Source organism: Protopterus annectens, chromosome 5.part1 (genome assembly GCF_019279795.1).
Source record: "Protopterus annectens isolate FY-2018-M chromosome 5.part1, PAN1.0, whole genome shotgun sequence".
Lineage (NCBI taxonomy): Eukaryota > Metazoa > Chordata > Ceratodontiformes > Protopteridae > Protopterus > Protopterus annectens.
Genome location: NC_056736.1, coordinates 663,484,509 through 663,500,758, shown reverse-complemented (window position 1 = coordinate 663,500,758; position 16,250 = coordinate 663,484,509). Strand labels below are relative to the sequence as shown.

Sequence of the window (16,250 nt, the reverse complement as noted above, 5' to 3'; positions counted from 1 at the left end):
TTCTATAGTGATCTAAGCAACAACTAACAGTATAAACTTTAAAACCAAAAAATATTCTCAGCTCTGTATATTTGCCGATCAGTCTCTCAGAACAGTGAGACAACAGTTTCAACACAGATCTAACCAACAATTAACAAACTCTATAACCAAAAAAAATATATACTCAGCTGTATATAATTGCAGATAATCTGTAAAGCAGTCTCTCAGAACACAGTTTTGTATTGCATAAAATATCTATCACTTGTTCAGTCCTCCAGGTGAAGGTGGTTGCATTTCTGGTGGAAGAGTGCCCATATTCATTTGCAATCTCATCACCTTGTGACCAGGATAGTGACCAAGAACTCCTGTATATTTTGGTATACATAAGCAAGTCCCAGAGTGTGCATCTTACTACCCCACTCAAGCACTTCATTGCTGTCACCTCAAGCTTCCTAAGCTGCTCTGTCTTCGCTGCCCAGGTTTCTGTTCCCACACACCAGTATGGGCCACACCATTGTTTTGTATCGCATATTTCTCAGTTTCTTTGGCTTTCTACTATCATGCACATGTCCTGACACTTTGTATCGCATGACTGCAGCACTTTGAATTCTAGCTTTGACTTCTTCACCCAGATTTCCCTTCTCCTTAACCATCCCTATTGGGTCACCATTTGAAATAGTGGGTCCTAACATTTCAAATGGGTACCCAATATAACAGCTATATTAGTATGTTGTTTATAAAGCACAAGAGACTGTCATAGCTCACCAAATATATTCAGTGTTATTAGCTTTATTTTGTAAAATGACACCTCATTTAAGACTGTATACATTTAATAGCAGTAAGACTTCTATTAGTTTACACTTCATATTACTATAAGTTGTAAAATTTAGTATCATTATAAAACAACTTACTAAATGGCTTTGCACTCTATATTAACTGTAGCAGTCAAAATATGAATACAAAGTAACATGATAAGAGATGGCACTTCCATCTTATGACACTAATTAACTTTATTTAGAAGATACGAAGCAAGACTACTTTACTGAAACCTGATCTGTGATGTGACTTTTATTTGTTTATGTATCTATTCTACCTTACTATGGTTTATGCCTATCAGCTGAAGGAATAACAGTCATAAAAATACTCCCATGAATACCATGCTACTCCATAATATTTAGCAGCCTACTGCCTATGTAAACCAATATAATAATCCATTACCTGCACTCTATAAATCTATATTAGTGCAGTCAAAAGCTGGAGAAAGAAATACTTAAAGTGCTTATTATGTTTTTATTGAACTAATAACAGTTTTATAGTAGCTTTTAATGGTTATACAGTACTAAGGTGTCTTTCAATGAAGCATGCATAATTTTTTCTTATACAATGCAGTACCATTCATTCATTTCCTGCTGTCAGTTATTCGTAAAACTCTATGTACTTATATATCTGAAAAATAACCCATATAGGTAGATAGAATTGTCTATCACAGTGAGGAATTAACTGAAGTTCCCTGAAATGAAAAATCAACATAAATCTAGGTACCTTTAAGAGGAAACCATGAGCCCACAGTGAAGAGTGACAGCTTTTCAGAGCTGCAGGCAAATCAGAACACCTGACAGCATGCCAGGTGCACTGTACCTTCAGCATGGAGGGAGGCAATGGTGACATGTTACATTTTATACAGAGTCATTCATAAATACAGAGTAATATAAAGATCAGACCAGCTGACAAGCCACATCACAAGACCAATACTGTGTGGCAGTGTTGGTAGGAATGGATGAACAAGCGAGCAGGTTCTGTGGTGTAGTGGTTATAATGTCTGCTTCAAATGCAGAAGGTCCTGGGTTCAATCCCCAGTGAAACCATTATTGGGGTTAGCATAATGGTTAAGGTGTTTACCTCATAGACAAGAGGTAGAGGGTTTGATGCTCCTCAAGGTAAATTCATGGCCCCTGAGCTAGCCTAACTCTTAACCCTGCTAGATAGGTGTCCATGGAAGTAAATATTGTGAGAAGAAATATCTACTGAAGTGTTATGGCTAGGCTTGTATAGGCCCTAGGGCCGATAGCCTAGTACCAACCTATGAACACTTAATCAGAACATGTCAGCTTCTGCTAGAATCTCTGATTAGGTTAAGCTTTGTTTGGATTTTTTTTTCTTTCCCTTTTCCCGATTAAGAAAAAAGTATTGTCCAGTCCAGTATGGCACTCCTGTAAGCAGTGCCCAAGCACTTAGCTCTGTGTTGGGGGAATACAAGAATAGGGTAAGAAATGCTTAGAAATGCCATTAAAAGATCCTTCTAATATTTGTTAATTGTGCCTTCTTGTGAATGTCTAAAAGAGGTAAAAAGTTAAAGCCATTGAAGCAGGAAAAAGTACGAAAGACACTGTTGCGAGTAGAGATGGAGCTGGAATATGAATTGACAGTCGCACTGCTGACTGTGTGTCAGAAAATAAAAGATGTGAAGAATAGCTTAAGAGAAAACCTAAGTATGAAAAGAGACTAGATGAAGTATAAAAGGGACTAGATGAAGTATAAAAGGGACTAGATGAAGTATAAAAGGGACTATCAACAGTCTTGTAGTTCCTAGCGGAAGAACATGCAGAGCTAAAATCTGGTTGGATGCTGCAGAGGCGAGATTGGAAAGCTTAGAATACGAAGCTATTGACTTAGAAGACAGGGCTCGGTGAAAAAATATAAAGTTGGATGACATACTGGTAGGTTTTGAAAAAGGGGATTGTAATTGGGAGATGATTGATTTACTGGCACAATGAACTGGGTTAGAGGTAGCAATGATAAAAATAGACACAATGCACAGAAAAATATGGAGACCACAGATGACACTTCAAGTAGGTCACAGCCAGATATCATCAGGTTATATACATTTGAACCCAAAGAATATATATTAAAAACATTGTAGAAACTAAGAAATAAACTGCTGATTGGCGACTGACAAATTTTCACTGAACAAGATTTCTCATTTGAAATGCGAAGGAAAAGATCTGCCTTTTCGCACATAATTAAGTTATATAAAGAAAAAGGACTAAGATGGCAGATGCTATGTCCAGCCATCTTGAGAATTTGCCTTCAATTGATAACCAAGTTGTTTTCTCATCCAAAGGATGCTATGCAGTGGTTGCTTACACCTGTTAGCTTGCACATGGACAGAACGGGAGATGGAAAATATCAGGACCAGCCAGCAACCAGTGAAGAAGGGCAGGAAGAGTTGAGCAATGGACTGAGAGAGAGGGCGTTTTTCCCATTGTTTAGGAAGAAGCAGAAACTGGCAGAGAAGGCAGACATAATGTGGGATGTGAGACATAGGGCAAAAGAAAGAACGTTAAGGGACTGGGTGAATATCATCTTAAGTCTCTGCTTAAAGAATAATTTGGGACCTTCGTTTTATCTGCACTTTTTCTGTTTTTGTGAAATGGTGTGAAATTATATTTTTTCTGGGACATACAGGATAAGTGTTATAAGGTAATATCTATGTATCTTTTTTGTTATCTGCCACAAGGGACCAGAGAAAGCACCAGCAAGAAAACATACCAATGTGAAGAAAGGCTAAACTGCTACTAATGGCAGGAAATAAAAATGGATAGAGACTGGTTTTCTTTTTTTATTGGAAATATAATACGTCTATGGCACATGGGCATTGTTAATAGACAGAACTGAATATTTTTAATGGTTTGTGACTAAGTTCTGATGACATATAATATATTTTTAACTAAGTCTGAACCTTTTCTGCTACCTCTTCACAATCCTTTCAGTGTTACAGTACGCCTAAGGTTAATCCCCTTTGATGAACTATGCATCACTGTACAATTGTTTTCTCTTTTCTTGATCAAATTTCATTTTTGTCAATTGGAAATGTAGTAGCTATGAGCAATAATGGGTAAGGTGTACTTAAGACACTTTTGCTTTCAGACATGCAGTGTCATGAGACATTATACGGGCATTTTTTTTTTTCATTTTAACTTTCTCTGTGATGGCCAGAAGGCTTAACATGTTTACAATAAGTGTTTGCACTTAGAAATTTTCCTTTATTTTTATTATTTTTTATATTTTTGTACACAGAGGCATTATGGGGTGGGTTTTTATTCATTTTAAGTTTGTCTGTGATGGCTGGAGGGGGGTAGGAGTATTCACAACAAGTGTTTGCTCTTGGAAATGTTATTTTATTTGTTTTATTTTTTGTACACAGAGGAAAATAGGCAGATTTGGAGAGCATAGTGGAAACAGACAGTGATAATAGGACATCCTGACTGTCAGTCAAGTATATGTACTTAAAAATGACAAAACATCCAAATGCCAGTGTCACTAATGTCGACACAATCAAATCAAAATAAAAAAGTTGACATCTGAGTACCTCCATGTTTTTAAAAGTAACAACAAAAGCATTTTTTTGCAGAGGGACACCCCCCCCCCACATCCCCACACCCCCATACCCCCTGAAAACAGATGTCAGCTTTCAACACTGTCATATTTAGTAAGAGATTATATGTGTATATATATATATATATATATATATATATATATATATATATATATATATATATATATATATATATATATATATATATATTAATAAATGAAACTCCTAAACGTCAATGTCTGTTTTGTCAGTGTATTTTGGTTGACAGGTGTATGAGATCAAGCAAAAATTCTCAGGTTTGGGAAATATGCCACTTCCCCAGAAATTGTGCGATCTCAGAATTAATGCATATAATTAGCAGGGGGTGTGGGGGTGCAAAAGGGCTTGCCATCCCTACCAAAAAAAAAAAAAAGTAGATTTCTATGAGACAGTCTATGGTTGCACCTAGGAGCATACCTGTTAAGGTGTCAATGTTTTTTTTTTCAGCCTTTTGCGGTCAATGAGGAGAGGGTGTTGGCACTGGAGAGTTTAGATATACATATGTATATAAAATTATACATATATAGATAGATATAAAGAGAATGAGAGATTGCTAGTTAGGGGAGTTGCTGCATTTTTCTTCTATATAGCATTCAGAAAAAGTAGAGGTACCTGCAAGAAGCTAGGGGAGTTGCTGCATTTTTCTTCTAAATAGCATTCAGAAGAAGTAGAGGTACCTGCAAGAAGCTAGTGGCAGACAGATCACTGTATATCTTTATCTAACATTAGTTAGGGTCTAGACTGATTGAGAGTTAGAATTTGCTGTATGTTATCAGTCTGTTAGAACTGTCAGTCTGCATATTTAATTCTCAAGTGGGATTGTCTGTTTTATTCATTTAGAGTTTTACTTTTCAGTTATAAATGTTTGTAGCTGGGCAAGTTATTTATTTATAAATTTAAGAGTGTCTGCACTGAAATGGTGTACTGACAACTGTTTGGTATCCACCTATTGAGCAGTGACTACTCAGAGCTAAACGCTAAAATTTATATATGCAAAGGCTGACTTATTTTAAGGGTACATGGTAATTTGTCTTCTTGGTTTGCTGGGGAATTATGGCATTACCACAAACTGAGGGGAGATGGTGTTGGTACTGGAGAGTTATCATTTGTGGAGAGGGTTGGCATGATGGTTAAGGTATGCATCTCACACACACAAAGTACATCGTTTGGTTCTCACCTTTTGAAAATTGACTAAGATTAAAATGGCCCAGAAGGTCATAAAGTAGCTAGTACTTACCTATAAAACTATTTACTCCCCTTCTGGAAAATAGTGTGTCTTTTGTGTGTGTGTGTGTGTTTGTGTGTGTGTGTGTGTGTGTGTGTGTGTGTGTGTGTGTGTGTGTGTGTGTGTTCGGTGAAAAATGATTTTGGACAATTTTAACTGCTGTTTGTTAGACTACTGGATTCATGCGGAACCAGGGATTATAAATGATCTACAGCTGTACAATATAAAACTTAGTTTAATATGGCATATGTTGGCTAATACTTGTGACAAATTGTTCATTTGCTGTACTCCCTTAATGCCAGTCACCCGTCACATAGTAAATGTTTTACAGTAATGTAGATCAAGAGATGAGACCCTTGCTCATCTCATTAAGTTTGATGGCATTAAGTGAGATTTGTATGCCCTTTCACCACACTTGCCGAAGCTCTCATAGACTGGTATGACTTTTTATTTGATAATGAAAGACACAGCTGAAGTTGATATGTTGTTTAAGTCACCCTTCAGGAAGGCCTTATTCAAAACAATGATTGGCGCCAGAGTCACAGGCTCAATCTAAAAGCTAAAAAGTGCATCATCATCCCCTTCAGCAAGGGAGACATCCCGCAAAGTACCACATTAACAACAACACCTTAGGTACCTAATTCGTGGTAAAAGATCTGGGTACACAGGTTAACAGCAACCTCTCTTTTGACCAGCAGTGATGATGAAGGCCTTTTATATTGCCCATCTCATCAACAAGGGCACTGACTCAAGAAAAAAAGAGGTTAGAACCCCCTGTTCCCTTATTAGAACAATTACAGAATACAATGCTCCCTTTGGTATGTAGCTCTCCAGGCACCTCCAACAATTGGAGAGACCTAAGAGGTACCTTACAAAGAAAGTCCAAGGTGTCCAGCACATTTCCTATGCAAATAGTCTAAAAATCTTGTTGCTATACTCTGTGTCCTACAGACTACTCAGGGGTGACCTCTGCCTAGTCTATAAGGCAACTACAGACCCTGCCCTGATGAAAATGCTACACATTAGTAATACAAATGGTACTCGCTGCACCCGCTCAAGTGACCTCAACAGGAGAAGTGACATTAACAGGACCTGCTGGAGATACAGGTTCATCTCCCAAAGGCTCCCCTATTCTAGAATAAGCTTCCAGTCATATTAAAACAGAACCCTCAGTGACCCTCTTCAAGCGTATTCTGGATAATTGGATGGGAAATTGCAAATTCACCCCTGGGGTTTTACCTGCATCCCATCTGGACAGGGGCAGCAGGTATTGAGTCATGTCTACTAATAGCACCATTAATAGAGGGAAAATACTTGGCTAGACTTGTAAGGGCCTCAGGACCATTAGCCTGGTAATCTCCTATGATCCTAGGAAGTACCCAAACCTTTTGCATTTATTTTGTTTTAATGATGGTATATGTCTATTATTCTACACGTCATATGTGCATTAATATTTGTATTAATCTATGGGTTTACAGTGCATTGTAATATGATGTCAGTTTTCACCTATCTATATATAGGCTCCCTATCAGGCGATCGAAATGCAGTTTCCGCGAATACAAAATGATCAACACATATTGCACGAACTACGTAAACGCCGAATGTCCAAAACAGTGAAATCTGAAATGTTGAAGTGTTTTGGTTGGCCCATCTGTGGTATAGCTTCATAAGGTAAGTGTGCAATAGGTATGGACCTTAGGGTAGGGTGCGGGTTAAGGTAAGTGTATAGATAGGTAATGTATGTAAGATTTAGTGTAGTGTTAGAAGTAGGGTTTTGTTAAATATATTTATGTGCATTATTTATTTTGTTAGGGTATATCTCCGTAGGGGAAGTGTGTGGTAGTTACGGACCTTAGGGTTAGGGAGGGGTTAAGGATAGTGCATAGATAGTTGTGTATGTGGGGTTTAGTGTAGGGTTAGAAGTTGGGTTTTTGTGCTTTACTTTAGGGTTAGGAGTAGGGTTTGGTTAGTGTATGTATGTGGTTTATTTATTTTGTTTGGGTAGGTAGCATGTAGCGGGTGGTGGGGTTGGTCGACTATGACCGTTTGATGTTTTAAATTTCGCAGATGTCCTTCAAGAATGCAACTGCAGTCCTGACATATGGGTTGTCCTGCCTCAGGCAGCCCTTCGGTCGGCCGGATTCCAAAGTCTGGGTCCAGCGTCGGCTGATGTCGCCTCCTCCCCGACGTCAGAGCGGCTGGAGTATAAAGGCATCCGCCGACGCCATCTTCTTCAGTCTTTCTTGCCACGCGGTGCCCGAAGCAGAAGCAGTTCACAAGTGCCGGTCGGTCAGCTACTGTGTTTTCAGTTACCGAAGTCATCTAAATGCTAAGTACCCCGTTGGGGAACATTTTTTCTTGCCTCAGCCGATGTAAAAAAAAATTGAAAAAGTTAATAATTGTTTGTCTTGTGGTAAACAAATACCTCATAAGGACTTCCATTCTTACTGCCTCCCTTGCCTGGGCCCAGACCACGACGTCTCGGCCTGTACTGCCTGTGCTTGCTTTAATAAGCGCACACTCAGGCGCCGGGCAGAATTTGCCGAAGACTTTTTTGGCGAATCTTTCACTTATATCATGCCGTTGGAACAACCGACAGCACAATCTACCAAAAAAAGCAAGGACCGGGACTGACATCCTCGGCCCGCGTCTTCCACCGATACCACACCTAAGCCCTCCGCGAGTGCTTCGGTCCCTTCAGAAGCGGTAATTCTACCACCCCAGGCTGACGACACCGCTTTAACGTGTTCTTCGGTCCCGGAGATTTCACCGGTGCCAGTTGTTGATTTTCCTCCAGAAACCGAAGCTCTGGATTTACCCGACACCATTCCTGTGGACAAGGTTACCCCTGCACGTGGGGCAGCTAGGCCTCCGGTATCCATGTCCATCAAGGCCTTTGCACATGCTAAGGCTGCCAGCCAGGCCAAGGCCCATCCTAAGCCTACTGCTCAGGGCCCCTCTTCTGATAGACAGATCATGACTCTTGCTGCAGATTTAATCTCTCTTATCAGGGGTTCTCAGCCGCACCCAGACAGAGGTTCTCAGCTGCCTGCAGATAAAAGGCCTAGAACTGAGCAGGCAGACACCCTCTCTTCAGATGAAGCCTCTGGGGATTCAGAGCACTCAGATACCCAGGAAGAATCCTTCCAGGCCTATGAGGACTCGGATGCTGAGGATTCAATTCCCTCTGCCAGCCCTCCAGAGGATATTTCTTTTGGTGAAGTTCTCCACTCCATGAGAGAACATTTTCAATGGCAGGGTCAGGAATTCTCTGACTCCAGGAAAAGGCTATGTACCTTTCTTTAGCTATTCCTCCAGTGTTGGATGTCCTTGATGATGTATACTCAGACTCCAGTGCTTCGCCGATTCTCTCCCTCCTGCTCCTGTCAAACCTGACAGATATTACAGGGTCCCTGAAACCCATAAGCATCTCTTTAAGGCCCATTCTGTGGATTTAGAGACTATTTCACAGGGCCCCAAGGCAGTGGCTTCTTCCTCGGCCAAAAACCCTCTGCCCGCTGACAGGGAAGCTAGGTCCCTGGAGAGATGGGGCAAAAAAGTTTATACCTCTTCCGCCCTTGCCATGAGGTCACTCAACTGCCTTTTTCATATGTTTCAGTACCAGGATTACTTAATGGATGATTTGCAGAAAAAGTTAGCCTCTCCTGAGCCTATAGATAGAAAGGCATTGCAGGATTTGGTTCATAACACTCAGCAGGTTAGCAATCATTTTCTTCAGTGTGGTTATGATGCATTGGAAGCTTCATGTAGGGCAGCTATGACAGGGGTCATTATACGTAGACATGCTTGGTTGAAAGAACAGTAACCAGACCATGTTAAAGTTAAGCTCCTGGATGCACCTCTGGAAAAACAGAAGCTTTTTGGTGCTAATGCACAGGATGTGTTGAAGTCTATTGAGGAAAAGGAAAATTCAGTACAGACTGTCAAGGATTTCCTCCAGGTTCAGCCTCCCAGATTCAGCAGGAATTGGCCTTCTAAGAATTGGTCCTTTCCAGACTCAGACAAGTTTCAAAGGGGAAAGAACAGGCGTGCTCGAGGTAGAGGGCAATACCGAGGCTCCTACAGGGGCCGCCAATGGCAACCTCCAAATCAAAGAAGTGGCGCAGGGAGTTCACCTGCACCACAGGGACAATCACAATGACTTGACTATCACTCCGCCTACCAAGGCTCAAAGAGAAGCACCTCTAGGTGGAAAATTATCCTTATTCTCAAAGAACTGGCACATTTTAACCAAGGACAAATGGATTCTGGACATAATAGACAGAGGTTACAGGTTCCACTTCCACACCTTACCAACGAGACAAGACATGCCAAACCTGCCACAAAATCAAAGGGCAGAGGCTCTCTTACAAGTTGCAAAGCTGTTACAAATAAAAGCTATAGAAAAAGTTCCTCCTCAGGAACAAGGCCAGGGATTCTATTCAAGACTGTTCCTTGTTCCAAGAAAAGAAAAGCAATGGAGGCCTATACTGGACTTGTCTGTTCTAAACACCTTTCTCATTGTGCCAAAATTCAAAATGCTGACGTTACAGCAACTCCTTCCCATGCTGGGCAAGGGGTCTTGGCTGGTTACTCTGGACCTCAAGGAGGCATACCTGCATGTCCCAATCAGACACAGATTTCTTGCAGGAACAGAGCATTATCAATTCTCAGCATTGCCATTTGGCTTATCTACTGCACCCAGAGTATTCACGAAATGCCTGGCATCAGTAGTTGCACATTGCAGACTCCAGGGGATTCAAATATACCCTTACCTGGACGACTGCCTCATACAAGCAGACAGCAAACAAGCATTGATAAAAAACTTGGACTATGTCATTCAGTTGCTACAGGCTTTGGGATACACAGTCAACATTCAAAAATCAAGACTATTACCATCCCAAAAGATTATTTTTCTAGGAGCAAAACTGGACACACAATCACAAATGGCTTTCCTCACAGAGGAGAAACAACAGCATTTACCAGATTACTTCAAAAGCCTAGCAGAACTTACCCATCTGACCGCAAGGAAGATCCTGCAGGCCCTGGGTTTCATGGCATCTTGCATCCTTCTGATCCCTCTGGCAAGACTACACATGAGAAAGCTACAATGGTATCTAAAAAGCTTATGGTCTCAACACAGCCACAACCTAGAAGATGTAATACCACTCATTCCATGCCTGCAAAGGGAATTTTTGTGGTGGGCTCAAGCAAGCCATTTAAACCAAGGCATGCCCTTCAACAAAGTTCAAGCAAGTCAAACCATTACAACAGATGCCTCAGATCATGGATGGGGGCACACATGGAGGACAGATGCATTCAAGGTCAATGGACTCCCACAGAAATGCCTCTGCACATAAATCAAAAAGAGATGTTGGCAGTGATGCATGCAATAGAAGCCTTTGGAAAATCTCTTCAACAAGGCCATCTGCTAATAAGGACAGACAACACCACTGTCATGTGGTGTATATAAACAAACAAGGAGGCACTCACTCGTATCCCCTCTGCAGACTAACAATGGCTCTTTCGGAAAAATCCCTGAAACTGAACATCCATTTGCAATCCCAGTTTGTTCCAGGCAAGGACAATGTACTGGCGGACAGGTTGAGCAGAAATTTCGTGGATCCACACGAATGGATGCTGCATCCACACATTTTCTCACAAATAACAACTGCATGGGGAAGACCGGACATAGATCTATTTGCTTCTCATCTCAATCACCACCTGGACAGGTTCTGCTCAAGGACACACCATCCTCTAGCCTGGAGAACGGATGCTCTCTCCTTCAGCTGGAATACCCTAAAAATCTATGCATTCCCTCCTCTACCATTACTGACCAAGGTGTTACTGAAGATCAAAGCAGAGCAACCAAAAGGAATACTGATAGCTCCAGACTGGCTGAGGCAGTATTGGTATCCCTTGCTACTGAGCATAACTCGCACCAAACCGTGGCCCTTGCCCCAATGGCCTCTGCTCCTAACACAACACAATTACAGGACTGTTCATCAAAACCTGCAAACATTACAACTGACAGCTTGGAGGGTTCCATGACTTTGTCCCATGTCCCCCTCTCCGAAAAGGTTCAGGAAATCTTGCTGGAAGTACGGAGACCTTCCACCAGAAAAACCTATTCGGCCAAGTGGAAGAGATTCATCATCTGGAATGCCAAAAAGGGACAGGATGCATCACTGATGAGCATACCTCAGACATTAGAATACTTGGCAGAAATGTTTCATAATGGCCTCTCATATTCTTCCATTAAAATCCACGCTTCAGCAATCTCAGCAAACTACAACTGTGATCCACCTGTGTTTTCGCATCCCTTGCTAAGACAGTTTCTAAGAGGGATAAAGAATATCAAACCTCCCAGAAAACCACCAGTTCCTGCATGGGACCTCAACTACGTCTTGGAAAAATTAACTCTTCCTCCTTTTGAACCAGCAGCATCTTCAGAAATGCAATTCCTCTTCTGGAAAATGATCTTCCTGTTGGCAGTTACCTCAGCAAGAAGAGTCTCGGAGATACAGGCCCTCATGGCAGTACCTCCCTTTCTCATTTTCCATCAGGACAGAGTTTCTCTAAGGACCAATCCTTCATTCATGCCAAAAGTGATATCCAGGGTGAATCTAAATCAAGCAATTCACCTGCCTACTTTCTTTCCCAATCCTCAAAATAAAGGGGAAAAGCTGCTGCATACTTTAGACATACACAGACAATTACGCTACTACTTGGACAGAACAAAGACCACCAGGAAGTCTGACCAACTATTTGTAGCCTATGCTGCCAGAGTGCAAGGAAAGGCAGTCTCCAAACAAACAATTTCAAAATGGATTGGACACTGCATCAGATTCTGTTACTCCTTCCATGGAAAGGGTGTGCCAGCCAATATAAGACCACACTCAACCAGAGCTATAGCCACATCCACAGCCTTTCTAAGAGGAGTGGCTACAAAGGACATTCTAGAGGCTGCTACATGGAGCTCCATGCATACATTTACCAGACACTACAACCTGCCTTTATACTCCAGATCCCGAGCAGGCTTTGCTTCTGCAGTCCTGCAGGGTCTTTTAGCTACACCATCCCTTGCTTAGATCCTACCACTCCCAGTTTGGCTATGGTATTCAACCCATATGTCAGGACTGCAGTTGCATTCTTGAAGGACATAGTACAGTTTTGTACCTACCATAAATGTAGATGTCCGATAGATATGCAACTGCAGTCAGGTTTTCCCTCCCTCCCTCCTACCCCTCTGTTTTTCCCTTGGGTCCTTTCCCCCTCTCCTATTTAGCTGGGGATATCTGTTATGGTGTATCTGTTTATTACTGTTGTGCATGTCTGGAAATTTTTGCTTATCCATTCACAAAATTTAGCTTTCCTTGGAGGGCACCTGGCATCTGGGGCAAAAAACACTGAAGAAGATGGCGTCGGCGGATGCCTTTATACTCCAGCTGCTCTGACGTCGGGGAGGAGGCGACATCAGCCGACGCCGGACCCAGACTTTGGAATCCGGCCGACCGAAGGGCTGCCTGAGGCAGGACAACCCATATGTCAGGACTGCAGTTGCATATCTATCGGACATCTACATTTATGGTAGGTACAAAACTGTACTTTTAGTGCATTCGGTTTATTCGCGGTTTGATTAATACATGTCAGCCCCCCCCCCCTCTCTCTCTCTCTCTCTATATATATATATATATATATATATAAAAATCAGGAACAATAATAAATTCAACGCCTCCATTTTTCAAACTGAACTTAAAGCCCACAACTGGACAATACTCAAGTCTCTTCCTCTTGAAGGGGCAGTTATCTACTTCAACACCACCTTCCTCAAGATTCTAGATTCCCATGCTCCAATACGGTCCATTAGAACTAAAACCAAAACTGCACCATGGCTCTCTAAGGAAACAAAATCCAAAATCCTATCTAGAAACAAGATGTGGGTCACATGGCGTACCTCTAAAGACCCACACTCCCACCAAACCTTCCGGCAACTTAGAAATGAAACTAAAAGAATGATCTTAAATGATAAAAAAAACTTCCTCCACCTCCAACACAAACACCTTAATAATCCACAAAAATTCTGGGCAGGCTTAAACAAGCTCCTGCACCCAGGCCAGGCAACCACCCACACTCCAACAACTTGCAAACAACAGTGCCCTGTAAACATTGCTAACACATTCAATAGTTTCTTCACAGAAACTATACAATCCCTGGCCACACAATTCAAACAAACAACCAGCCCACTCCACTACCCATGCCAGCAGAATACTACAACTACATCAGATCATCTATTTACCTTCAATCCAGTACCCATATCCTCTATAACATCTCTTCTTAAAAAACTAAAACCCACTAAGCTAGCAGCTGACCTTCTCCCAGCTGAGTTTCTGCAAAAAGCAGCTGAGGCCATTTCCTATCCCGTCTCCATAATCATAAACCGTACCTTGTCAGAAGCCGTCATCCCCTCCATATGGAAAATGTCCCACATTATTCCTCTCCATAAAGGTGGCAGCTCACTAGAGCTAACCAACTACAGACCTATAGCTATACTCTCACCCCTGGCCAAAATTATGGAAAAGTGTGTCCACAAACAACTGATGGAACACCTCACCAAAAATAAAATTCTAGCCAACTCCCAACATGGCTTCAGGCCAAATCACAGTACCACATCAGCCCTACTATCCTTTTCTAATACCATCAATAACTTCAGAAACAATAATAAACTATCATCTGCTCTTTTCTTAGACCTCTCCAAGGTCTTTGATATGGTGAACCACATTTAACTCCTCCATACATTAAAAAAACTATCACTCAGCAATTCCACGCTGAAATGGTTCCAATCCTACCTGTCCAATAGGCAACAGGCTGTTCTATGGCAGGACAAATTATCCACATGCCTACCTGTTACACTTGGAGTTCCCCAAGGATCTATTCTTGGCCCTCTTCTCTTCACCATCTTTGTTAATGACCTGCCCACAATCACCCCCCATGCCACATGCATTCAATATGCAGATGATTCGACTATCATCAGCACTGCCTCCAACCTGGCAGACCTCACTGCTTCAACCCAAGACACCTTCAACCTAATAGAAAAATGGTTCTCAAGTCGTCAACTAGTTCTCAACCCCAACAAAACAAAACTACTTACTTTCTCACCCACTAACAAGACTCTTCCCCCCACCTTCTCTATTACATCCTCCAATGGAACCACTATATCACCAGAAGCTCACACAAAGCTATTAGGTGTTACCATTGATAACTCCCTTAAATTTGACACCCATTTCAATCTAACCATCAAAACCATCAATAAAAAGCTTGGCTCTCTCTATAAGTAAAACACTTTCTCACTCCTCACGCTAAAATTACAATTGCCAGCACACACCTACTATCAACTCTTTTCTATGCCTCCCCCCTTTTTACAAACCTAAACAAGACAACCCTTAACAAACTTGCTTCTTGTTACAATCACATAGCTAGATTTGCCACAAATTCCACCTTTAGAACGCACCACTGCACTAACTTGAAGCAACTAGGGTGGTTAGAGTTTTCCAGCCAACTCCATTTCAGCCAACTCAAAATGGCTCACCAGATACTGAATCACCCAGAGAAAACACCAGCTCTGAAAAACATCATTCACCCCTATATTAACCTGCAATCTTTACGCTCCTCCAATAAGATCTTAGCTCAAACTACCAAAGCCAATAATTCTGCTGGGGATTCTCTATTCTCAAACTTTGTAGGTAAAATGTGGAACTCCCTAGCGACCATGATCACCTCAGAACCTTCACTCCTACAATTCAAAAAAAAGCTTAAACCCCATCTCAATACTCTCTGACAATGTCCCTGTTCCAAACCTGATTAACCACTATCATTTACCCTTCTCTTACCTCACTATCCTTAACCGCTTTTTAACAAGGCGCCTCGCCTTTGTAACTGACCGATTTTTTTTTTTTTATATGCTGCTGTTATTTTTTTCCCAAGATGTGATGTATCTTTATATTGTATTTAGAACTCAACTATCTTCCTTTTTTGCATTAACAATGTTCATATGTCTGTTATGTACCTGGAGCTTTTCTCCCCGGGCCTCCGCTGAAAATGGACATGTATCCAGTCGGACTCTCCCGGTTAACAAATGTAAAATAAATAAATAAAATAAATATATATATATATATATATATATATATATATATATATATGTGTGTGTGTGTGTGTGTGTGTGTATTTTTGTTCTTTTATTTTTGAAGCTTTTCTCCTTTGACCCATATTGAAAACTGATAAAATTGTCCTGTCAGACTTTTCTGATAAAAAAAATGCCAATAAATAAACAAATAAATATAGAGCCAATTGGAATACTTGTAGTCCTGAAAATAGTTTAAACTCATAACACTTCTTCAATTAACTTAACTAGCAGAAACTTGAAACTTTCACTAGTCTTTATTTCTTATATTCATATCAATTCTCTTTAAATTCATTATGAAAGTGGATCTTTACAACTCTGTTTTAAGGCTGCATGCATATGTGGTACTACTATATCTGTCCAACATCCACTCCAAAATCCACTGGTAGAGTAAGGACTAGTAAGTATTAGGTCAATGCATTTCTACAGAAAAACATCCTTTAAAAATGTTC

At 41.0% G+C, this 16,250-nt stretch overlaps 1 non-coding gene across 1 annotated transcript; it reads left to right on the top strand.

The window, feature by feature from the left end:
- The first annotated feature begins 1,771 nt into the window (after positions 1–1,771).
- Positions 1,772–1,844, top strand: TRNAL-CAA. Its single transcript has one exon. It is a non-coding gene; the product is annotated as a tRNA-Leu (tRNA).
- The last annotated feature ends 14,406 nt before the right edge of the window (positions 1,845–16,250 follow it).